The sequence below is a fragment of the Pan troglodytes genome, chromosome 5 (genome assembly GCF_028858775.2).
Source record: "Pan troglodytes isolate AG18354 chromosome 5, NHGRI_mPanTro3-v2.0_pri, whole genome shotgun sequence".
In the NCBI taxonomy this organism is placed as follows: domain Eukaryota; kingdom Metazoa; phylum Chordata; class Mammalia; order Primates; family Hominidae; genus Pan; species Pan troglodytes.
This window is the reverse complement of record NC_072403.2, coordinates 94,011,288-94,037,837: the sequence shown is the minus strand read 5'-3', so window position 1 is coordinate 94,037,837 and position 26,550 is coordinate 94,011,288. Positions and strand designations below refer to the sequence as shown.

At 37.6% G+C, this 26,550-nt stretch overlaps 2 long non-coding RNA genes across 2 annotated transcripts in view; one reads left to right on the top strand and one right to left on the bottom strand.

Moving 5' to 3' along the window:
• The window catches only part of LOC134810325 (uncharacterized), a 47,050-nt gene extending 33,258 nt beyond the window's left edge, over positions 1-13,792 (bottom strand). Inside the window, exons 1-2 of the long non-coding RNA XR_010158083.1 lie at positions 13,716-13,792; positions 13,184-13,236 (exon numbers count right to left, since the gene is read on the bottom strand). This is a non-coding gene — a long non-coding RNA (uncharacterized LOC134810325). The remainder of the gene's footprint in view (positions 1-13,183; positions 13,237-13,715) is intronic.
• LOC134810324 (uncharacterized) overlaps positions 1-26,550 on the top strand; it is a 295,913-nt gene that overhangs the window by 107,530 nt on the left and 161,833 nt on the right. The gene's annotated exons all lie outside the window — the stretch shown is intronic.

The window sequence follows — 26,550 nt, the reverse complement described above, 5'->3', positions numbered from 1 at the left end:
TAAAATATGCAATTCCTCTCATTTTTCTTTCCTCCACATTGTCTTTAATAAAAAAGAATTCCAAATTTTGGTTAGCACATTCCATTTCCTTATAAGATATCATGTGTTATTTTGTCTGGACATTAACATTCTTTACTTAAATGAAAATCTTCTTTATAGAATTCTTGAGTATCAAGGTCAGAAGCTTCATGATCCAAGCTAATTTCCAATGCTTTGATTCCTCTCTCTGTGTTAAGCCTTTGCTTGAAGACATCCAAAGATAGAGAATTCAGTATTTCTCATGAAATCCCAACTGCCTGTGGACACACTACCTTTTAGAATCTTCTTTTCATCCAGTTGAATCAATCTCTTTTAGTAATATAATTCTGACCTCAGAGCCATAAAAAACAACTCTTGTTCTACTTTCAGCCAGCTGATTGTGTATTTGAAGGCAGCTTTCATTTCCCTCATGACTGTTCTTCCTCAGGCTAAACATTCCTGTTTCCTCCAAACCAGGCTTCAATCATTTGGTTTTAAGTTCCCTCCTCGTGCTGATTGCTTTCCCTTGTATGTGTCTGTCAAAGGCCCAGAACTGACTGCCATTCCCCGGGTGTTTTCTGTCCAGTGAGGCTGAACTGTCCCTTTCTTCCTGATCTATGCAGTCATGGCTTTCATGATTGGCAGATTACTGTTAATTCACACCGAGCTGTTTGTTATGGGCTGAATTGTGTCCTTCCAAAGAGATATGTTGAAGTTCTAACCCCTAGTACCTCAGAATGTGACCTTATTGGGAAACAGGGTCTTTACAGAGGTGATCAAGTAAAATGAGGTCATTAGGGTGGGCCCTAATCCAATATGACTGGGGTTCTTATGAAACGGGGAAATTAGAACATAGTGACAGACATGCACAGAGGGAAGGTGGTGTAAACCCACAGGGAGACGATAAATATTGCTGGCAAACTAGCTAGAACAGGCAAGGAAGGGACAGCTGCCAGAGAGAGCATAGCATTGCTAGTACCTTGATTTTGGACCTCTGGCCCTTAGAACTGTGAGATAATAAAATTTCCATTGTTTTAAGCTACCTAATTTTTGGTACTTTGTTATGGCATCCCTAGAAAATTAATACACTATCCTTTCACTAAAATCCCCTGTTTTTTGTTCCCCATTCTCTAATATTTCTCTCCCTCTCTCTTGTAATAATGCTCCAGTTCTTTCAACCCATGCGAAAGGCCCTATTTTTTTATGTTTAATTTTTGTTTGACTTGGCTCATTATTTAAGCCATTTGAGATCTTTTATGTCCTGTTTCCGTCACATGGGTATTTGCTATCTGTCTCAGCTTTGGCACTTTCAGAGTTGAGAAATCTTGCTCAAACCACAGGTAGAAACATTGCATAGGATAGGAAAGATGCTCTTGGAAATCCCTTTAGGTTGACACTGACTCCTTCATCGAAGTTATTCAACCCATTTTAAACTCAACTAACTCCCCTTATCCAATTTATAATTCTCTGCCCTGAATACAAAGTGAAATATTTTAAGAGACTCTGTCCAACATCTTGCTGCAATCATGATATGCCATATTTAGATCATTATTTCCTGCCAACTTAGTAACTCTACCAACAATTAGTTTAATCTCAGTTGATTTATTTCTTATTATCCCTACTTTCTTTTCAAGTATTAAAAGGCAAGGTTTTAATAATCCAGTCAAGAATCTTGCCCAAAATGAACATCAAATCTTCTGGTTTATGATTTGAGGAATTTGTCTCTCCTCTTTGGAAATGTACACCACAATGGCCCATTCTCTGTTTTTTCTGGCTCCTCAAAAATTTGTTTCTGAGAACTCTTCCCCCACCCCAAATTATTCATGTGATTTTGTTCAGATCATGAGACTTAAGTTATTTTAGAGCCACTCTTAGAATCTCTATATTGTTCGTGGGTTTTGGGTTTATCTTATCCTTATTCTGATCTTTCCAAGCTCAAGATTGTTCTTCTTGACAAAGAAGATGAAAGCATGAGTTTAAACTAAGTGTTATACATATAGAAACGTGATAATAATTATGTCTTAAAAGTTTTTACGTTGTAAAATAATAAAAGCATTTCTGACACATACTCAATTCTCTAGATGGGTAGCTACCATTATCACATACGTTTTCTTGCTTAAAGTTTTACTTGACACAAGGGTCAGTCACTGAATATTTCTTTAAGCATCCTTTTTCTCAGTGTTGGCTATAATTATCCCTTGTCCACTTGATAAAATTTCAGAATGTCCTGGTATAGCCTATCACAGTTTGACTAGATAATTCTAGAAGATGGCAGAATATAAGCCAATACCAATATATAAGTCATGTGCATTGTAGTATATATTTTTATGAGACTGTATCACACTAGAGAAAATAAGTTCCATATGTAATATGCCAAAACACTCAGTACTTATCTGTTTAAGGCGCATCACATAAAATTTGAGTTGTTTTAGGAAATCAAGTTCAAAATAGGTTCCTTGTCAATAGTAAGACAACTGTAAAAGGCATTGAACCCAGAATAGATTGTCCTTGTTGACCACACCTGCCTACTACCTAAAGTAGGACATGGCAGTGGATAGATGAAGACCTGACACTAGGTCATCCTCACTGGATGACAGCCTGATTGGCAGCCGAGCTGCAGTCACACAAGCACTTATCTTATCATTCAGAAAAATCGCCATCCTTCTCCAAATTTCTAATAGTATTTTTTCATATTTCCTTTGACATTTGCTACAGTAAAAACCACGATATTTATGTGTTTATCTCTCTTATCGCGCTGTAAGCATGTTGAAGAAAGAAGCCACATCATAAATATATTTGTATATTCTTTAAGTTCTCAAGGTAGTCTGTTGCACACCAAAAGTGTTCAATAAATGTTTATTGAATAATACCTTAAAGTGTGCTTCAAAGGAAAAGTTGTCATTATTAGTTTGTTCTTTGAGTTATATAAATTCATCTTCTGTACTGAAAATAAATTATCTAAAATCTGTGTTTTGAACTTAATATTAAGCATATAATCCAGTGAATGACAAGCTTCTCTGGGAAACATTAAACTGAAATTGCTATGTTCCATCTCTTCAATCAAATGTGAATTTTCTATTAAAAAGAAAAATTATACTTTTAGAAGGTTGAGTAGGATGGCACTTTTAAAAGCCTTCCAACTGCATAAATTTAGAACAATTCAAGGAAATTCTCTAACTCTGAGCCCACATCTTCTTCATTTATTGTCAATTGGAGCACTTTCATTCATTTTAAGTTTTCCTGCCTCAGCTCTGTGATCTCTAGAAATGAATGTTAGAGAAGAGGACTTAGCCAGATCAGCACTCAGATGGACAGTGGAGCAGAGGTTGTCTCTATAGTCTTAGCGGAATATAACTCACTAATGGGGACCCAGGTAAATACAAATTGTAACTGCTGAGGGAGGAGAAGGAGATTGACAGCAATCAAAACAAACAAACAACAACAACAACAGCAACAACAAAAAACCCCAGTCGTCTTGATTCAAGAATGTTCAGCTAACTATCAATGCTTAATTATCATTACTAGACTGGTCAAATATAAGAGCTGGAGATGCAGTGTAAACCCAAGGTAAGCAGTTCTTTACCAATAATTCACTAAATATGAGTGTTTGTCAGGCTCCCATCTTTAATCAGCACTAAACAGACACACTCATTGAACTAAAAAGAGGAGAATTGCTGAAGTCATTGCAAGCACTTCTCCAGCATCAGGGGAGCTTAAAGTGAATGAAAATGCCTTCTGCTGCACTGTCCATCTCAACAGCCTCCACCTAACTGAACCCTCTTCTCTAAAATTAGTTTTTAGAGATCACAGAATTCCCAAATATCATTCACCCCCCAAAGTTTGGGTCTTATATTCTTTTTAATGTGTACTCTGCTCTATCTGGATCAGCCCTAGCTCTGTCCCTGTGGCCCTCCCGAAAACTGGGCTCCATTGTTCCCTTTTTGTCTGTTGACTGGAAACTTCAACCAGAGAAGCTCCATCCCACTTTGGTAAACATACAATGTAGAATATCAGCTGACTTCTCCCATTATGAATTCATATCATTGTGCTTCTGTTTTGTTCAAACTTACTGTTCTATTCAAAAACCCAAACCAACAGTTTCAAAATTTCATTTCTGTAGACTCACAGCCTAGGGAACTTACTATTTCATAGAGAAAACTGACAGTTTACTGCAGATTCACAAATGTTATTTGTTTAGTTATTATTTATTTTAGAATATGTATTTATTTAAATTGTCAAATAAAAATTGTGTAGATTCATCATGTACAACATCACATTTTAAAATATGTATATATTGTGGAGTGAATAACTTAGCTAATTAACATATGCGTTACCTCATTTTTTGTGGTGAGGTAATGCATATGTTAATTAGCTAAATTTTACACTTAAAAGATAATCATTTAAAATTTACTCTCTTACCAATTTTAGAGAATGTAATACATTGTTATTAACTATAGTCATCATAGTTCTTATTTCTTGACTTGCTAAATTGTACCAGAGGTTTCCTTTGCATTTGTATTTGTGCCAATTTATAGTTGTTTCCTAATAGTTTTAGTCAAAGAGGTATATTTCCTATTCTAGAATATTAATTTGTAACACTTGCACTAAGGTTCTATTCTCTTTCACACACGTACACATATACAAACCCTTCTGACATCTCTAGTCCTGTTAAACTTCACTCACTCACACCTTCAAACATCACATTGACTACAGCTTCTGAGCCCTGAATCTGGACATGTTGTGTGACAAATGATTTGTCATTTCCAGAGTAGAAGATGAATCTATCTTCTATCCATTCATCTTGATTTTTATCTGTAGTCATACAGAATAACTCTTGCTTTCTGTTTTGCATGGTTCTCCTGTATAACTGTGGTGATCAAACCTCTTAATTCTTTTCTTTCCTATTGCAAACTTTCCCTGTTCAGTTAACATGTTTCATTTAATATAGTTTTCAAACATTTCAGACTTTTCAATCTCTTTATAATGTCGTGATAAGAAATTGTGATAATACTAAAGATGTAGTCTGTTTAGTGTTAGGTACTATAGACCTACTCCTTTCTTTTGTGTACACCATATTTTATCAATAGAACCAAGATAACATTCACATTTTGACCAGCTTATAAAACATATCTTGGCTTATATTGTACCTGCTTCAATTAAAACCTCAATGTCCTTTTTGTTCAAGTCTCTTGTTATGTGACTGTATGTTACTTTACAGTAATATAATTTGTAACTCGAGAGTTCCCCTCAAGTCTGTAGTTTTGGGTCATTCAGCAGGCAGCAAACATTTACTGAGCCCCTGCTGCATACATGGCACCATGCTTAATGCTAAGGGATACAGTGGAGGAGCTCACAATCTCATGAAGGAGAGAGACTAACACGTATTTTTAGTTCAGAGTAAGAAATGCAGCAGGAAAGATATCTGTAAGAGACTTCTACCCAATTAAAGAGGAGCAAGTAGTTATCAATGTGCTAAGAACTTTAAGTAGAAATGGTCATTCATTGGAGCTGGGAGAGATTTAGCCTAAATTTAAAGATGGGAGCATGGTAGACTTGTCATTTTGTACCCACTTATTCACTGTTTCTTCCTTTGCCTTTGAGGCACAAGCCTTTCCCTCTTTAATACAGCCAGATTTGGATTAGCAATTGACATATGCTCTTTCTGTCTCCCTTACCCATGGGATTATGATATGTCCCAGTGAGACCAATATGATATTCAGTTTCTGGAATTTCAGTTTGACCAAGGAGCTGAAATAATTTTCAGCCGATTTATTGAAGTTGCTGGGTCCTGATGAGACTTCTTTCAGTTCCTACAAGCTTGGTGCTGCACTCCATCTAGGTCTGTTTTTAAGCCCAAGTCTTTAGCTTCCCCTTCAATTATGTGAGTTACCTCATATCCTTACCACAAATTCCTTTTCAGCTTAAGTTGTCAAAGCTGGTTTTCATTGCTTGCAACTATATAATTCAATTAAATAACTTATTGATGCAAGTCTGCATTAGCTTAACTTAGTTGTTAATGTCATTAAAGTAGATAGGATAGTCTTAAGAACATAAACTCTGGAATCAGTTTCCTGTATTTAAATGCTAACTCTATCACTAATTACTCTAATAAACTTAAGCAAAATACTTTATTTCTTTGAGCACCAGTTTTCATATCTATTGAATGACTTTTTAAATAACCCTATCTGTCTAATGTGTGGTTTTAAACGTAAAGGAAGAGAACGCACATAAAACACTTAGCATAGTGTCTGGCATTTACAAAGTACTCAATAAATGTTAGAGTGGAAAGGGATTAAATGTTTCAGGAGTTAGTAAGAATATTACTCAGGAAAGATCAGAGTAGGAAGAGGAGAAGTGGGAGAGAGTGGAGTCATGGATTCAGAAGATGAGATTATCTGGTCAGAATGGGGCAAATGCTACAGGTAATCAAATAAGGTAAGAACTAAAAACAACAATTTTCAGCAAGGAAAAAGCCACAAGCAACCCAATTCAAAAACAGGCAAAGGATTTGAATAGATATTTTTTTCAAAGACAGTATATAAATGGCCAATAAGCACATGAAAAGATACTTAACATCTCTAGTCATTAGGGAGATGCAGACCAAAACCCCATACTTTCCACCTACTAGCATAGTAATTATCCAAAAAATAGAAAATAATGTTGATGAGGATGTTCAGAAATTAGAACTTGTTTGTACTGCTGGTCAGAATGTGAAATGGTACAGTCACTGTGGAAAACAATTAGGTGGTGCCTAAAAAGTTAAACATAAAATTAACATAAGATCCAGCAATTTTACATCTAGGCATATACCCCAAAGAATTGAAAGCAAGAACTCGGTCTGATACTTGTGCACCAATATTCATAGCAGCATCAATAACAATAGCAGAAAGATAGAAACAACACAAATGTCTATCAACAGATAAATGTATAATCAAAAGGTGGTATACACATACAATGGCATATTACTCAGCGTTAAATGAGGGAAATTTTGACACATTCCTTAACATGGATGAATCTTGGAGACATTATCCTAAGTGAAATAAGCCAGACAAAAGAAGGACAAATATTGTGAGTCCACTTATGTGAGGTACATAGGGTAGTTGAATTTATAGAGACAGAAAGGAGATAGAAGTTACCAGAAGCTGAGGGGAAAGGGGACTGGGAAGTTACTGTACCATGGGTACAGAGTTTCTGTTTGTGATGATGAAAAAGTTCATGCAAATGGAGAGTGGTGATGGTTGTACAACACTGTAAAAAGTACTTAATGCCACAGACTTATACACTTAAAATGTTCCAATTAGTAAATTTTATGTATATATATTTTACCACAGTAACAATATTAAAAATACAAAAAATGGCTATGTGCCTTAAGATGTTATAGTTGACCTTTCCTAGTCCATTTCAGAATGTAAGGGCTAGAATCACAAATTTACTGCGTGCTATCATGGGGGAAATGGAAAGGAAGGAGGTAAAGTCATCAAGAACAGTTGTGAAGAGAAGGATAGAGTGAAAGCTATAGGGATAACGCAGAGTTAAGAAATAGTTTGCTGAAGATATATTTGGGCACATTTTTGTGCTGAAGAGAAGCAAGCAAAAACGGGGAGGTTGGTTATACAGCAGAAATAGAGAGTCGATAGAACAAGGTCCTGAAGAAGTAAGTAAAGTTCAGTGGGGTGAATGTAGCTTGGTAGATTGGGTGGAAGGCTGATGAAAGTGCTTATTCCCACTGTGAAGTAGCAGGTGTGGCCATTAATAAGAATGAGTCTCATTCTCATTATTGAGACCCTAACCCTAATGTGGAGCTGAAGAGGGGGCTGGAGTTTGAAGTAGTCACTAAGGGGGCTGGAGAGGGTGCCGATCAAGAATAAGTCAAAGGAATGCTGTTCATTGTCGAGGGCACAGGAAATGAGAATCATACATTTTTGTTGTGATTGTATGATTTTTTCCATTTGTGTTTAGCATACCGTGGAGGAAGGGACAAAGTAGATTATTGGATTCACTCCGTGTTTAAGGCTTTTGGTATAGGGGCAGTAGGACACATAGTCAAGGAAACTGAAATCCAGCCTTGATGGGAGAATGGTTTAAGTGATGAAGGTCCAGTCTGATGAGAAGAGGAAATCAAATGAGGAGGAATAGAGACTAGTCATTGGCAGTTTCACCAACTAAGCCAGTGGAATTCTGCTACTTCTCATGAAATGGATATGGAAAGATCATGGGCCTTAGAAACCAGGAAGCCTGTGTTCTAGACACAGCTCTGCTACTAACCAGTTACATTGCTTTGAACAAGTCATTTCATGTCTTTGGGCCTCAGTTTCTGGAACAGAGATCAGATGATATGTGACACTCCTTCCAGTTTTAACATTCCGTGACCATAGGTCAGGTGATTCATTTGATTAGTAATTCTTACAGGGCTCTGGAGGGGGAAATCCTTTCATGTGGACATTTTCTTAACACCTAGGATGGAAGTTTCTTAACAAAAAATTTGCCCCTTATACACTGTTAGAGGAAGTAATCCAGGAGTCAGCTAATACTAAGAGAATATCAGAGTTCAACTGTCTAAGACATGTAGCCACTTCTACTCATCAGTGTTGGCATTCCTGTTCTATGAGTCATTTCAGGAAATCTTAGCTGCTTTCATGAGGGCACAGTCCCTGCACCCTGCTCTCCTTTTCCCTTGCTTCTCTTCCTCTGTCTGTTTGGCAATGGTCTGTCCTGTAGCATGTTATTGAATAGATTGGAAGATATTTATCAGGGGTTCCATGAAGTGCCCTGCTCTATGCTGGGACACTGGAATTCACGATGGTTGACAGCTGTTTCATCCTGTGAAACATATTCTGGCTGAGGAGATAAGACCCAAGCACGTGAAATCTTAGCAAATAACATAAAAGAATATATAGTGATGTTCCAAACTGAGAAGTAAAGACAAATACTCTAGGATTTCAGCAGTAACAGGTCATCATAGACCTGTAGAGCAAGTGGGATTTGAACTGAGTCTTGAACTTTGGATCAAAATTTGGGAGAAGTCTCTCAATCAAAAATGGGTAGCATCAGACTTGGCAGCGAGAAGGAACTTGCTTTGGCTGTGTTGGTCATTTGCTGATTCCATCTTTTTGGTGAACTTTCAGTTCATTGACAGTTCCCTTTCTCAGTTTGATGCATCCAATTTCTCTCCATAAATCCATAGTTCCTCATATATTATACAGATATCTGAATGAATACAGATATCAGTTTATGTTTAAAAATAACCTGAAGCCCTCTTTATGTTTGGAGGTGAGGTTGCAGAGTCAGCTGCTCAGATTGCCAAACCACCTGCACTATTGACTCTTCCAGATACTCTCAGGGATTTGCCATATTATGTTAAAAACAGCTCTTTGCAATTTTTATTGCACACTTGTTATGTGTTGATAAGCATGCATTCCAAAATAGCATTTCTTCTGCCCATACCTTTTACATGTTGCATATAAAACCATATTGCAATCAGATAAAACTATATTCTAAAATGGGATGGCAATGCCTTTCCATTGATAGCAATGCGAAGCTGGGTTTGAGGTGGGATTATACTTCAGGTAAGAGACAAAATTCTCACTAGAAAGTTAGTGTAGATAACTCTAGGACTGAGGAGGGTGGGCAGCATATGACTTAATTTAAACACTAACCCAGAATCCTCAAAATGTATACGATTGACTCTATGCACTGACCTTGGAACTGCAAGGTTCAGACTCACAGTGTGCTGGGATAATCATCACTTGGCTGCTTATGTCCTCACTAATTTGTATTTCTTAAAATGCAGAATGTTTCAGGTGGAGAGTGAATCTTCCTGCATAGCACTCTTTGGGAAACTGTCAGAATAGAAAATACTTTGACAGTTTCCATTTTTATGAAATTGATGGGGGCTGAAGGTACACACATATGCAAATTATTTAATAAAGCTTATGGAGAAGTCTATAAACCAGAAAAACTTAATTACATAATAATAATGACTGTATGTTGAATGCTTACTATGTCCCAGGTACTATTGAAGTTCACAAGAGCAGAAAGAGGTGTAGGATTAGCAGAGAAGAGTGAACTTGTAAATCTGGACCTTCAGAATGCTCTCTTCTAATACTCTTTTCCCCTCCTCACTTGCCCTTCAGATCTGTTCATCCTTCAAATCCAAGTGATCTCATTCTTTCAGATAATTCTTTAACATCTAGAACTTCACTATCCTATATAAATGACACTAGCTGGCTATTTAAATCTTTTTTTGCCCATTTTATTTTTACTTATTTTTTAAAATTGGCACAAATGTATAAGGTACATATGCAATTGTGTTATATGCATAGATTGCATAGTGGTCACATCAGGGCTTTTAAATTAAATTAAATGAAAAATTTAATTCCTCAGTTGCATTAGCCATATTTCAAATATTCAATAGCCACATGTGGCTAGTGGCTATCATATAGAACACTTTACAGATATAGAAAATTCTATTGAACAGCATTAACTAGACTACAGATCTCTGTAAAACATAGCTTCTTTTATAATGGTCAGTGTACTTGAATTACTTATATTGCCCCATCTTGCCCACCAGATTGTACATCCCATAAAGTAGGGACTTTTCTATCTTCCTAACTAAACATGGTATATCCGTTATCCAGCATAGTGTCTAGCATGTCTGGTGTCTGATGCACAATAATATTTTTGATAATTCACCAATGCATAGGAGGAAATTTATTACTGTCTGGATGAGTCAGAAATTGTCTCCCAGAAGAGAAAAGATTTGGGTTGGATTTTGAAGGACAAATATGAGCTTGTCAGCTTGAAAAAGAGATAGGCATTCAGGAAAACAGACCAGCACAGTCAAAGACAAAATCATTATAGGTTATGTTTAAGAAAAAGATCAAGTAAGAAGTTCATGGTGGCTGAAGCAGAGTTTGTATGTGTATAGAGTGGGTGTATTGAGGTGCAGAGAATGGTCTGGGAGTGGGTTTATGTAGAAGATGTACAGTTGGAGACAGATAGTGAAGGAGATTTTTGTTATATAATAATTTTAGACTATTTTCTGTAAAGGTGACAGGCACCACAAACAGTTACAGGAAGGAGATTGGTATGTTCAGATTATACCAATTCATTCATTTATTTTAGGAGCACAATTATGGGAGCAATGTGGAAGATGGAATAAACAGGAGAGAAACAAGAACAGAAAAATAAGCTATTTTCTAGTTGTGATACCTGCAGCTATAAAGGAAAGGCTGCAATCAGGGAATAGTCCTGAGGTAGAATAGACAGGATTTGCTAGCTTGTTAATAAGGTGGATGGTGACAAAATGAACAGAGATTATGAATATGGAAGGAGAAACATATTTGGAAAAGAGAATAATTGATTTGATGTGCTCAAAGGCAATACAGTGGGTTAGGAAATTGGCAATATACTTGTGGATCCCAGGAGAGAGGTCCAGGCTGGAGATGCAGATTGAGGGGTACAGTTGCCAGCTTTTAGACTGATGGAAGCAATGGGAAGCTCATGAAGAGGCTTGAAACTTAACATGGAAATGAAAGTCAGATACTAGAGAATGCTAGCATTTAAAATATCTAAACAGAATAAAAAGCCAATGAAGCTGGTAGAGAAGGGGCAATCATAGGCGCAAAAAAATTTAAGAAGTAGAAAGCAGTTGATAGAAGTCACGAAAGACTAAATGTTGGTCATTAATATCTAGAAATATAGTAATAACAAACCCTGCATTCTTTTCATAGTCTTTAGCACGGTCAACATTGATGCTACATCAATGAAGTCAATACCTAGGTAAATATTTTCCAGCACTAGTGGACTTTCTTTCCTATTTTTCTTTGGTTAGAAACTATTCTCCTGTTCTTCTCTGTCAAAAGTAGAAAACTTACAGCTCATTGTGAAAAATATCTTTGACTGATAGGAACTTCACATTGTGTTTGTTTTAGGGGCATTTCATAGGAATCATTTATTTCCAGAGATAAATATTTAAAACTGAAATTTTGGCTTTAAATCTGATTTGGAAGCCATTGATATGGGAAGACCATGGTCTTTCGGCATCCTTAAATGTTTAATTCAATAGTTGGCTTCTGATTTTAGAAGGGCAATTGACCTAGGGTAGAGCTAGAGGAGAACTACTAGGATAATCCTAGTAGCCATTGAAGGACAAAACCTTAAGCCATGTTATAGTTTGAAAGATCCAGGATTGTAAACATGAGATGATACCTAACAGATAGCTGAGGGTGTTAAGTAGAGAAAGGACTGAATTTACTCTGTGGCACCTTAAAAGAGAACCATGAAAGAGGGGTGACATGCTAAAGGGAGGCTGATTGTGTTTCTTATGTTGGACTGTCAGTTTCTTGAGAGTAGGATGTTTTATCATCTAACTCCGTCACTGGGCAATGCTTGACAGATAAAGAAAGTTTTAATATCTGTCTGTTGTACTAGTAAATTGAACCATTCAAATAATTAATTAATTAATCATTCATCCTGCAAGCTCATGAGTTGCCTGTATTAGAACTATTTGAACAGAAGTTAGATTTATCCTTAAAAGAGTGCGTTAGACTCCATGCGTGGGGGAGGGCTGGATTGGAGGACTTTGATGAATTCCTTCTCCACTTTGCTATAGTCGTATGCAATGAGACTTGTGATGGCTGGAAACTTGAACTTCAAACATGCGCTGTCTGCAAGTGTTAAGGGGTAAGAAGAAGGAAATGATAAGAAAATGATGAGTTTTGTAGAGATCTGGCATTCATATTGCCCACCTGTAACTCAGGCATTCGACACACAAAAACTCACCATCACACAACTAAGTTTAAGAAAATAACCACAGAACGTGCTGAGTCTCTTGGATGCCCCTGACTTGTATCCTTCACTTGAATGCACCCAACCTTATTCCTGGAATGTGCTTTTTTTCTGTGTCCCAAATGAGAACAGATTAGTTGGGTAAAAACTTATCTCAGACCTTTAGCGTGGCTCAGAGAAACACTGGCATAGTTGATTCAGGAACTAGGAGCTATGTCTTGAGTGCATTAAAAAACAAAAACAAAAAACTATAAATACCTAAAGAAAAGTCTGATGGTTTTGCTGTTCAGTTTTGGCAGAGTTGAAATTAGCTGTAAGGAATCTGGAAATGTGATAATTTGGAAGATAATGAAGTCTCAAGATGCTCAGGACTTACCTGTCAAGGTGCTGACTTCTTTGGAATTCTATCTTCAGTGCCATTTCCAAGTTCTAAAGAGAATATAGGCAAGAGTTCAAGCTGAATCTTATTCTTGTCCCTGACCTCCAGAAAATTACTAGTATACTAAAAATAAAATTTCTATTAGCATGGTAGTCATAAGAGACAGTAGCGAATGGTTGAAAGCATGGGTTCTGGCGGTTGCCAAACTAGATTTGATTGGGGGCCCAGCTTTGTGATTTTTGGCAAGTTGCTTATCCGCTCTCCAAACTTTAAATTCTTCATCTGTTAAAATGAAAATACTAATACCTACATCATAGGGTTGCCTTTGAGAGTAGAATTAATTATTATTAATTCTATACAATGGAATTAACTTATAAACTGATTCTTCAACACAGAATATTTTTGGAGCACTCAATATGGTAATTTTCATGTGGATTGGATAGATTAATCATACCCAGAATGGGCAGAAATATTTTGCAATGCTCACAGGGGAGACTGAGAAATCCCAAATCAAATCTAAAAACTTTACAATGGCATGAGATTCCTGCTTGCTCTGTCCCCTTCTCCTGTTGCCTGTTGAAATGACTGGGAGAGCTGTTAAGCAAGTGCTTAACTCCTCAGGGATTGATGAGTCAGAGGCGGCAAAGAGGACTCTGCTAAGCCTCTGTGACCCTGAGCCCTCCCTTCTCCCAGGTTATGACTGATTCTTGCCCAGTTTTGCATTATTTCACCATGGAGACAAATGTTCTAAAGAGGGAAGGAGGATTTGCTGGGCTTGTTTATTGCTGCAATAACATCTGTCAGGTGTTAAGCAACTACCTTCTCTCCAGCTGCCCCCTTTCCTCCTGTTCCTTTGAATAAGCCTAGATAGTTACCCCAAATACCATTTCTACTGTACATAGGAGAGTTGCCTCCAAGATTGGTCCTTGGTTGCCAGCTGTGAAAATACTGCCACATCTCCAGTGACACACTATTGTGCAGTGTTTATAACCTGGGGTTAGGCATCAGACTCAACAAGGTTTCCATCTCAGCTCTAGTTACCAACTTAACTTCTCTTACTTTCAGTTTCTCATCCATAAAATAGGATAATAATAGCTTATATTTGATGAAATTAGAGGAGATTATGGCTTTGTAGTAACCATTTCACGTATGTTAGCTTCTAAGATCATTATTATTAAAAATGTTCTCTGGAGCTTTAAATTTATTTTTGGAACTACTTATTCTGGATTCCAAACAGCCCTGGTAGGAGTATAAACTCTGAAAACTACTGGCTCAGGCTCCTGGCTATCTCCAGATTTATGTACATGCCTCTCTTAGTAGGCAAAGTGTCTGGCCAAACTATTGATTGAATGACTCTGTATCAATTATCTTTTGTTGCAGTTATTATTCCTGATGAGACTGTTGGCTAGCTAGATAGTTTTGGGTTCTGCTTATCTGATCTTTGCTTAGTTCTGCTGAGCTCAACAATGCATCTTATGTCTGCTGTTGGATCAGTTAGAAACAGGCTGATATAGAATAGTGTCACTCACATGGCTGGCTATCAGTTTGGGTGATATGGAGGATGGGACTGTGTATTTCTTCTCTTCCAGCAGGCTAGCCTAGGCTTATTTTCATGCTAGAAATTGGGTTCTGAGACAAGAGAGAGGTAAAGCATGCAAGGTTTCTTGATTGTACCCCATCGTATTGCATTCTGTTGGCCAAAGCAAGTCACAAAAGCGAGCCCAGGCATAAGAAGCATGAAAATAGACCTCAACTAGCAAAGGACGGATATGCAAAGGCATATTGCAAAGGGTATGGATACAGGGAGTTGTGAACACATAGGGCCATCAGTTTACCATGTACTCACCGTAAAGTAATCATTAGCCCTGGGCATCAATATTCTTGACTCAGTAACTGGAACATAAAACTGAACTATTAATCCGCTATATTCCATTCAATGTGTTGAAATTGTTGCCTTCTTTCAGTGTTTCAACAACCATTTTCCCAGTGTAGGTGCAAAGGAAGATGAACATAGTATTCTGAATAGGTCAGAGTTTCTGCTCTTTCCTTCTTTTCCACTCTTCCTTTTCACCCACACTCCTGCCTTCTACTGAATGTTCTTTGAACTCAGTGATCTTCTCTGTTCTGCAGAGTGTAAATCAAGTGTAGACATAGATAGGGCAAAAATATGAGAGTAGAATTTAAACTTCTAGAAGTTCTTTCTTCCACATTTGCTCTTGGAATCACTGCATAGTCAAAGTAATGCACAGTTGTCACTTGCCATTCAGTTTTGAGAAATGAGTCTCTCTTTTTCTTATTTCCCTCTCATGCCTATTGCCAATATTTATTTTTCACCATGGAATGGTTGTTGTGAAATTTTTCCTACACTGAGTACTTTTTAAGTTTTTTTATAGCACGTAGACCCACTATGGCTAGCATCTCATGGCTCACTTCCCATTAGACATTTGTGAACATGGTCTTTGGATGGTACTTAAGTTTTCTGGAGTGGCAGTGTAAACAGGAATGGAAATTCAGAGCAAAGCATCAGAAGGAAATGCTGTGACGTGGGGCATGATGTTCAAGGACCAGTGAAACAAAGGCAAAAACACACAAAGAGTGACCCTGGAATGATTGATTTCATCAACAAGTATGAACCTCAGAGAATTAAGATTACAAAGTGCCATGAAAAGCCAGAAGTGTGATGCCTTTGTGCACCCAAAGACTTTACAATCTGGTTGTTAAGGCAGATCCTGATAGAAAAATAGACAATGATATAAGAAGATCATTAAGGGCAGAATTGAGAGGGGTGGCCTGTAAAGAACAAAGAATTATAAGGATGGCTTGGAGTGGCCGAGAAAGGTTGACAGACTCTGGTAAACTGAAAACCCAGGTTATTTCTGAACTGACTCAGAATGGCTGTGTCACCAAAGAAAGGACAAAGGAGTCAAGGAGACTATGTGTACTTCCTTAATTATTTTTATGGTTTGCTGATTCATAGACTGATTGAGCTGCAGGGTTGGAGGGGACTGTAGCTGACATCTAGCAAAGCTGCTTTCTTGCCATCCAATGTTGGAAAATATTGGAAGCCTTCTTCCACCATCCTTTCCTTCAGTCCTTGAGTAGATCAGCAGTGCTTCAAACCTTACTGTATGGAATATTGACTTTCTGTGTCTCTGCTGACACACCCTGAAATGGGTAGAACTTAAGGCTCCTTGGAAGAAGACAGTTCATTTCCTGAGTCAGCACAGACCCATCACCTCAGCCTCAAAGCTCTCATTTTATATCTGAATCAAAGGGTGTCCTAAACATGGAACACAGCCCTTCCCTTCTTTTTTTTCCCCGTCAAAGTGAAAAATGGCTGGGTAGGAGCTCTAATTATGTGGAACATGCTGGACACTCTTTTCATGTCCAAGTAAATTGGTGTAACCACTGTCCTTGAAGCAATGAGGTGATGCTGTGGTAACCACAGAGATGGGCTGGTATGCTCACAGTAGCAACAAAATCTAGTATTTGCACAGTGTTTTATAATTGTAAGGAGTATTTACATATATTATTTTATTTGAATCCTGTTAAATTCAGTACCCTAGACTTGATAACTATTATTATCATAGGCTCTCATTTTTTGTATCTGTAAACTGAGGCTTAGAGAAGTATAACTTGACTTAAATAAGTTAGTGATCAAAACCTAGAACTGAGATTTTTTTTCTCAACTCTCAATTCAGTGCTATTTTTACTACACTGTGATTATTTTTTCTTAATAGTTCATCCCATGATTTGTATTTGTTTGGTAACTTACTGTCTGTAAAAACTCCCCCAAAATAAATTAATGTCATTGGTCTTCATATTTTTCTTAAGAAAACTGGAAAGACTCCAAAGATTTGTCCCCTGTGATCCATTTTGGAACTTTAAGATGAACAAAATAGATCTATGGGAAGAAAAAAATAATATTTTAAAATTTAAGCAATTTTCTTTCTGTCTACTCTAAAAATATGAGTCTATTGCTTGTTAATGCTGACAACATCCCAGTGAGGTAAGGAGGTCAGGAACACTATTATCTCTCTGTTTTTAAAAGCGGGTACACAGAGAGGAAATAACTTGCCCAAGGACATGGTGACTCAGTCAGCAGAGGAGCCAGGATGAAAACAGCCCTAATTTTTTGACTTTCAATACAACCAAGACCCTGATCCAGATGGGTTACGGGATTATGGCCCTTCACAAATAAGTGCATATTAGTCAGATGTGGAAATAATTATGTCCCTTTCACATTCTGAACAGAAAGTGAACTCTCAAATATATTGGCAAAAGGGAAGCCAAGATTCTCCAAGACTTTTTCTTTCCTTCTTTTTATTTTTAAGTCACAGATGGCTAGTCTGAAAATGAGGGAAAAAAAACAACCTTTCCTTGTCTTTTCTCTTAGGCCTGGCCTCACATAACACCCCCTACCACACCCCTGTGGGAAGAAGGATTACACTTTCCACTATTCCCTAGAGTAGATTTTGTTCTTTTAAAATAAACAAACACTTGAAAACTTTTTTTCTTCTAATATTAGCTTTGGTCTTGAACCAGAATTGATTTGGCATGGAGTAACTAGAAAGGATGAATAGTATTCTCCATGAGCAGTAGAGGAGATTCTCTTTCCACAGAGCCTTTTAGAATCATCATTCAATATGATGAACCCAAAATGAGACTAATTTTGACCAAGAGAAATAATGACATGAGATAACCACTCATCATCCCTGTTGGCTGGGATTACCTAATGATGCCAAGTGGGGTGGCTGCCTACATTCCTATTTTCCCCACACCAGAATGACCATGTACCCTCGGTCTGGTTGTATAATAATAAATTATCCTTTTTTTTTTTTTTAACTCAAGGAAGGATTGCCTTTTTCAGTTCACACAAAGATTCTTCACAGTGTCCAGTAGAGGCCCTGATCCAGTCCTTCCTAGTGGCTCTATTCCTCTACTCCCAAATTAAACCTGCTTTCTCATATGCTGGCAAAGTTGGATTACATGGCAGGTTAGTTACTTGCTGAAATGACTCTTTGGTATTTGATCCTTTTTCTGCAACATGTATATAGTTTTCTTACAGATAATGGGCCTATAACTTTATAAGATTATAAAAATAAGATTATATTTGTAGGATAAACATTTAGAATTAGAACCAGTGTGGTGATGGAATCCTCTTTATCTAGTTATCTAGGAAATACAACCTTGGAGAGAAACTATGAATGGGTAAGCGGAGATGTGAACAGCCCTGTTTTGGTCTGCTAAAACTGTCATAACAAAATACCACAGCCTGGGTGGCTTAAACAACAGATTTTATTCCTAACGTTTTGAGAGTCTCAGGAGCCCAGGATCAAGATGTTGGCAAAGTAGGTTTTATCCTGAGGCCTCTTCTCTTAGTGGCTGCTTTCTGGCTGTGTACTCACAGAACCTCTTTGTGAGCTTGTGAAGAGGGAGAGAGCTCCTTGGTGTCTCTTATAAGGACACTAATCCTATTGGAACAGGGCTCCACACTTAAGACCTCATTTAACCTGAATTACTTCTGTAGAGGCCTCAATTGCCTGAATAGCTGTTTGAAAACATGATATGGTGTTAAATAGTCCTAGAGACTATTCAAATGAAAAGAAAAATTGTTCTACCTCATATTTCAAAAGAAGAGAGCTTGCACAATTTTCATTGTTAACTCTCCTTTTGTAAAACATTATGAAAATCCTATTTTTCAAATGTTTTCCTGTATTACCTTGGTATGCATTCTGTCAACTTAAAGGGCTTTTTTCCCCTTTCCCATAAAACATAGTATGTGGCAATTTTATCAAGTAGAGGCTGCATCTTTTCTGTTTACTTAATTTCTTTTTTAAAAAGACCAACTTATTTAGGTGTAATTGACATATAAATAGCTGTATACATTTAATATATGCATCTTGATGAGTTTGGGGATAAGTATACATCCATAAAACCAGCACCACCATCAAAGCCATAAACACATCCATCACCTCCCAAAGTGTCCTCCTGCCCTCTTTGTTGTTGTTGTTATTGTCTTTCTATAAGAACACTTAACATATGATCTACTCTCTTAGGAATTTTAAGTATGTAATGCAGTATTGTTAGTGATGGGTGCAATGATGTATAGATCTCCAGAACTTATCTTACACAACTGAAACTTTGTACCTTTTAATTGTTCTTTTCCCATTTCTTCCTCTCCCTATTCACTGACAGCTACCATTCTACTCTCTGCTACTGTGAGTTTGACTATTTTAGATTCCACATGTAAGTGAAATCAGGCAGTGTTTATCTTTCTGAGTCTGGCTTATTCCATTTAATATAATGTCTTCGGGTTCATCCGTGTTGTGCAAATGGTAGGATTTCCTTATTTTTGAGGCTGAATAGTACTCCATTGTATGTATCTACCATGACTTTTTCATTCATTCATCCATTGATGGACAATTAGGTTGTTTCCATATCTTGGTTATTGTGACTAATGCTGCAATGAACATGGGAATGCAGATGTTTGTCTCTTCAAGATCCTATTTCAACTGTTTTGGATATATACCCAGAAGTGGGATTGCTGGATCATATATTAGTTCTATTTTTAATTTTTTAAGGAACTTCCATACTGTTTTCCATAATGGCTTTATGCATTTACATTCCCATCAACAGTACAGGGTTCCCTTTTCTCCACATCTTTGGCAATACTTACCTTTCATTTATTTACTTCTTTATTTTTATAACAGCCATCCTAGTAGGTGTGAGATGATACCTAGAGATTTCAGTTTGCATTTGTCTGATGATTAGTGATGTTGAGCACATTTATATATACTTCTTGGCCATTTGGATGTCTTTTTTTGAGAAATTTCTTTTCAAGTTCTTTGCCTATTTTGTAGTCATATTTATTAATGTTTTTCTTTTCAGCTGTATGAATTCCTTATTATTTTAGATATTAATCCCTTATCAGATATATGGTTTGCAAATATTTTCTCCCACTCCATAAGTTGCCTTTTCATTTTGTTGATCATTTCTTTTGCTATCCAGAAGTTTTTAGTTTGATGTAATACTACTGGTTTATTTTTGCTTTTGTTGTCTGTGCTTTTTTTTGCTAAAATTAACTTCGAGGAGCTTTTCCTCTGTATCTTCTTCTCTAAGTCTTTATTTTGAGTTGATGTGGGTGCTTGGTGTAAGGTAAGAGTTTGTTTGTTTTACATGTAGATACACAGATTTCTATTCAATATTTATTCAAAAGGTTATCTTTCAATCTTGTGGATTTCTGGTGCCCTTGTCAAAAATTAGTTGCAAATGATGGGCAAAGACTTCAAGACTAAAACACCAAAAGAAATTGCAACAAAAGCCAGAATTGACTAATGAGATCTAATTAAGCTAAAGAGCTTTTGCACAGCAAAAGAAACTATCATCAGAGCCTACAGAATGGGAGAAAATTTTTGTGATCTACACATCTGACAAAGGTCTAATTTCCAGAATCTACAAGGAGCTTAAACAAATTTACAAGAAAAAAGAAACCCCATCAAGAAGTGGGTGAAGGATATGAACAGACACTTTTCAAAAGAAGACATTCATGCAGCCAACAAACATGAACAAAAGCTCATCATCACTGGTCATTAGAGAAATGCAGATCAAAACCACAATGAGATACCACCTCATGCCAATTAGAATGGCAATTACTAAAAAGTCAGGAAACAATAGATGTGAGGCTGTGGAGAAACAGGAACACTTTTATGCTGTTGGTGGGAATGTAAATTAGTTCAATCCTTGTGGAAGACAGTGTGGCAATTCCTCAAGGATCTGGAACCAGAAATACCATTTGATGCAGCAATCCCATTACTGGGTATATACTAGAGGAATGTAAATCATTCTACTATAAAGACACATGCATATGTATGTTTATTATAGCACTATTTACAATAGCAAAGACTTGGAACCAACCCAAATGCCCATCAATGATAGACTGGATAAAGAAAATGTGGCATATATATACCATGGAATAGTATGCAGCCATAAAAAAGAATGAGTTCATGTCCTTTGCAGGAACATGGATGAAGCTGGAAGCCATCATTCTCAGCAAACTAACACAGGAATAGAAAACCAAATACCACATGTTCTCACTCATAAGTGGCAGTTGAACAATGAGAACACATGGACCCAGGGAGGGGAGCATTACACACTGGGGCCTGTCAGGGGGTGGAGGGTAAGGGGAGGGAGAGCATTAGGACAAACACCTAATGCATGCGGGGCTTAAAACCTAGATGATGGGTTGATAGGTACAGCAAACCATCATGGCACATGTATACCTATGCAACAAACCTGCACATTCTGCACATGTATCCCAGAACTTAAAGTAAAATTTAAAAAAATTATTTGCAAATGGATGGGTTTACTTCTGGGCTTTCTATTCTGTTTCACTGGTTTATGTTTTTGTTTATGCAACCACTATACTGTTTTGATTATCATAGCTTTGTAACTTTTTTTTTCAACTTTTACTTTAGATTCATTGGGTACATGTGCAGATTTTTCTTTACCTGGGTATATTGCATGATGCTGAGTTTTGGGGCATGAATAATATCCAACCCAGTTACAAAGCGTGGTACCCAATACTCATTTTGCAACCTTTGCCCCACTCCCTTTCTCCTCCCTCTAGAAGTCCCCAGTTTCTATTGTTGGAATCTTTGTGTTCATGAGTACTTGATGTTTAGCTACCACTTATAAGTGAGAACATGTGGTATTTGGTTTTCTGTTGCTGTGTTAATTTGCTTAAGATAATGGCCTTCAGCTATATCCATGTTGCTGCAAAGGATATGATTTCATTCTTTTTTGTGGTCACATTGTATTCCATGGTGTATATGTACCACAATCTCTTTACCCAGTACACCTTTAATGGGAACCTTTGTTAATTCTATGTCTTTACTATTTTGAATAGTGCTTCAATGAACATGTAAGTGCATGTGTCTTTTGGTAGAATGATTTATTTTCTTTTGGGTATATACCCAGTAATGAGATTGCTAGGTCAAGTGGTAGTTCTGTTCTAAGTTCTTTGAGAAATCACCAAACTGCTTTTCATAGTGGCTGAACTAATTTACATTCTCACCAACTGTGTAAAAGTGTTCTCTTTCTCCACAGTCTGGCCAGTACCTGTTGTTTTTGACTTTTTAATAATAGTCATTCTGACTGGTGTGAGATGGTATCTCATTGTGGGTTTGATTTGCATTTCTCTGATGATTTGTGATGCCAAGCATTTTTAAATATGTTTTTTGGCCACTTGTATCTCTTCTTTGAGGAAGTGCCTCTTCATGTCTTTTGCCTATTTTTAAATGGGATTGTTTTTCATTTATGCAATTGTTTAAGTTCCTTATAGATTCTGGATATTAGACCTTTGTCTGATGTGTAGTTTGCAAGTATTTTCTCCCATTCTATCTAGCTTGTCTATTTACTCTGTTGATAGTTTCTTTTACTGTGCATAAGCTCTTTAGTTTAATTAGGTCCCACTTATGAGTTTTTTTTGAGGACTTGGTCACAAATTCTTTTCCTAGGCCAATGTCCAGAATGGTGTTTCCTCTGTTTTTTTCTAGGATTCTTATACTTTGAGCTCTTACATTTAAATATTTAACCCATCTTGAGTTAATTTTTGTATGTGGTGAAAGGTAGGGGTCCAGTTTCATTCTTCTGCATATGACTAGTCGGTTATCCCAGCACCATTTTTTTGAATAGAGTCCTTTCCTCATTGCTTATTTTTGTCAGCTTTGTCAAAGGTAAGATAGCTGTAGGTATGCAGCATTATTTCTGGATTCTCTATCTGTTCCATTGGTCTATGTGTCTGTTTTTGTACTACTACCATGCTGCTTGGTTACCGTAGGTTTATAGTATAGTTTGAAATTGGGTAGTATGATGCCTCTGGCTTTGTCCTTTTTGTTTAGAATTGCTTTGGCTGTTTTGGGCTCTTTTTTGGTTCCATATAAATTTTAGAATTTTTTTCTAGTTCTGTGAAAAATGATGTTGGTAGTTTGATAGGAATAGCATTGAATCAGTAGATTGCTTTCGGTAGTATGGCTATTTTAACAATATTGATTCTTCCAAACTATGAGTATGGAAAGATTTTCATTTGTTTCTGTCATCTATGATTTCTTTTAGCAGTGTTTTGTACTTCTTCTTTTAGAGATCTTTCATCTTCTTGTTAGATGTATTCCTAAATTATTACTTTTTTTGCATGGCCATTGTAAATGAGATTGCATTCTTGATTTGGCTTTCAGCTTAAATGTATTGGTGCATAGAAATGCTAGTGATTTTTGTACATTGATTTTGTATTCTGAAACTTTACCAAAGTGATTTTTCAGTTCTAGGAGCCTTTTTGCGGCGCTTTTAGGGGGTTTCTAGGTGTAGAATCATATTTGCAAAGACAGATAGTTTGACTTCTTCTTTTCCTATTTGGATGTCTTTTATTTATTTCTCTTGCCTGATTGCTCTGGCTAGCACTTCTAGTACAATGTTAGCAGTGATAAGAGTAGGCATTCTTTTCTTGCTCCAGTTCTCAAGGGAAGTGCTTCCAGTTCTTACCCATTCAGTGTGATTTTGGCTCTGTGTTTGTCAGAGAAGGTTCTTATTATTTTGAGGTATATTCCTTCTTGAGGAACATCGTTTCTTGAGGTTTTTTATTTTTTTTATCATGAAGGGATGTTGGATTTTCTTGAAAGCTCTTTCCACACCTATTGAGATGATCATATGTTTTGTCTAGTGGTAATGAATTCCCTTAGTGCTTGCTTGTCTGAAAAAGTTTCATTTCTCCTTTGCTTATGAAGCTTAGTTTGGTGGGACATGAAATTCTTGGCTGAAATTTCTTGTCTTTAAGAATGCTGCAAACAGGCCCCCCATCTTTCCTTGCTTGTAAGATTTCTGCTGTTAGCCTGATGGGCTTCCCTTTGTATGTCATCTGACCTTTTTCTCTAGCAACCTTTAAGAGTTTTTGTTTAGTGTTGACCTTGGACAGTTTGGTGACTATATGCCTTGGTGATGTTTATTTTGAATAGTATCTCACAAGTGTTCTTTGGATTTCTTGTATCTAGATGTCTACCTGTCTAGCAAGATTAGGGATTTTTTTTGAATTATTCCCTTAAATATGTTTTTCAGGTTTTTATCCTTCTCTTTTCATTCTCAGGAATGCCAATAATTTGTAGGTTTAGTCAATTTACATAATTCCATATTTTTTTGAAGACTTTGTTCATTAAAAAAATTCTTTTTTCTTGATTTTTGTCTGGGTTAGCTAGAGAGACTAGTCTTCAAGCTCTGAAATTCTTTCTTCTGCTTGATCCAGGCTATTGATAAAGCTTTCAATTGTACGTTGAAATTCCTTAAGTGAGTTTTTAAATTCCAGAAGCTCTGATTGATTTCGTTTCATGATGTTTATCTTTTCCTTCATTTCTTAGATTGCTTTAGAAGTTTCTTTGTGTTGATTTTCAATCTTATCTTGGAGTTTGTTGAGCTTCCTTGCAATCCATGCTTTAAATGCTTTATCTGTCATTTCCGAGTTTCCATTTTGTTAGTGACCATTGCTGCAGAGCCAGTGTGATTTTTTTGGTGGTGTTACTACATTCAGATTTTTCATGGTGCCAGAATTTTTGCACTGCTTCCTTCTCATCTGGAGACACCGGCACTTCTAATTTTTGTAATTATTTTTGTGCAGGAGGGATTTTTTCTTTTTCTTTCTTTCCCTGTAATATATATGTTTTTCCTTTCTGTTTCCTTGTTCCCCTCTACCTCACCAGGGGATGCAACTGTAGAGAATGCTGAATAGGGTCTTTTGGCTTTACTTCTATAGTCTTATGCACTGTTTTTGGCAGATTTTATATTGGGCTGTGCAGTTTGACCAACGAGCCAGCAGATGGCACTTATAGGTAAGAGCTGGCTGTGGCCAACATGGCTGGGTATATACTTGATCCTTGTTTACTGGCAGAAGCTCTTTGTTACCTGAGGCAATGGGCTGGTTCATGGAATGCACAGTGGTGTGAGTTCTCTGCTCAGCCCGGAGGCAGTGGGGGCAACAATTGGTGGGACTGAATTGGGTAAGTCCCCTGATGGCAGGCACAAGCACCTGTGCTGTGTGAGAATCCAGTGGGTAACACCAGGCACCCAGAAATATGCCTTGGCACAGAGCTGGGAAGCCTACTCAGCCCCAACTTCTCTGCATGGGGATGTGTCTCGTGTGTGTGTGTGTGTGTGTGTGTGTGTGTGTGTGTGTGTGTGTATGGTGGGGGAGGGGTCTAAACTCCTAATCCAAGATAATGGGTACTTCAGATGCCTGGAGATCTGCCTGGCATGGATCAAAGAGGGTTCCCCTGCACCAAGATCTCTGCATAGGAGGTCTGGCACTCTGCATAGGGTAGCTCTGGCAGCTGATCCAGGCAAGCAGGTCCTTGGAATGCCTGGAGATCTGCCTGGGAACGGAGCAGGAAAAGCTTCGCTGCACCATGATCTATGTCCAGGAAGGATAGGGTGAATCAAGCTGCTGAACCAGACAAGTGGGTGCTCCAGATGCCTGGAGATATGCTTGGGTGTGGAGTGGAGAGGGCTGTGCCACACCATGATCTTAGGGAAACAGCCTAAGGCCCCAACAATGGCACATGCAGACCAGTTCTAGGTGGCCAAGATGGCTCTGGCTTAAGTCTCACTCTTCAGCAGAAGCTACAGCTATAGCAGTTCTCCTGTTCCAGTCTTGCAATGGAATGGAGGAGAGCAGGTGCTCCAATCTGAGTCTAAAATGCCTGTGTGAGCATGCCAGCAAATGTCCAAAGAATGGCTGACTTTGTATTCACCTGAATTAAAAATGGTGTCCAGTTCTAGGTCCAGGTGTGGGAAAATTTCGTACCTTTTCCCGGTGTCTTTCCCAGTGTCTCGAGTAGCTGGCCTTTTCCCAAGTTAGCGCCAGGGTTTGGGAGAAACAAAGCGCACTCTCTAGGTTTGGGTTACACAGATAGCCAGTGTAAAGAAGAGTCACAGAGGATGTCTCTGCTTCTTTCGCAGACTGGGCTTCACTCATGTTTATCAGTCAGACACCATCATGGGGGCTGTTTGCCAGCATTCTCCTTCCTGGGATCTGGAGTGTCCTTAACGATTCTGGAAGATTCCTGTTTTCCTTCTTCTGTAAAATAATTTGAAATGAGGAAGTGTAATACTTTCAGTTTTGTTCTTTCTCAAGGTGGCTTTGGGTATTCAGGGCTCTTTGTGAGTCCATACAAATTTTAGAATTATTTTTTCTATTTCTGTGAAAGTGCCACTGGAGGCCGGGCGCGGTGGCTCACGCCTGTAATCCCAGCACTTTGGGAGGCCGAGGTGGGCGGATCACGAGGTCAGGAGATGGAGACCATCCTGGCAAACACGGTGAAACC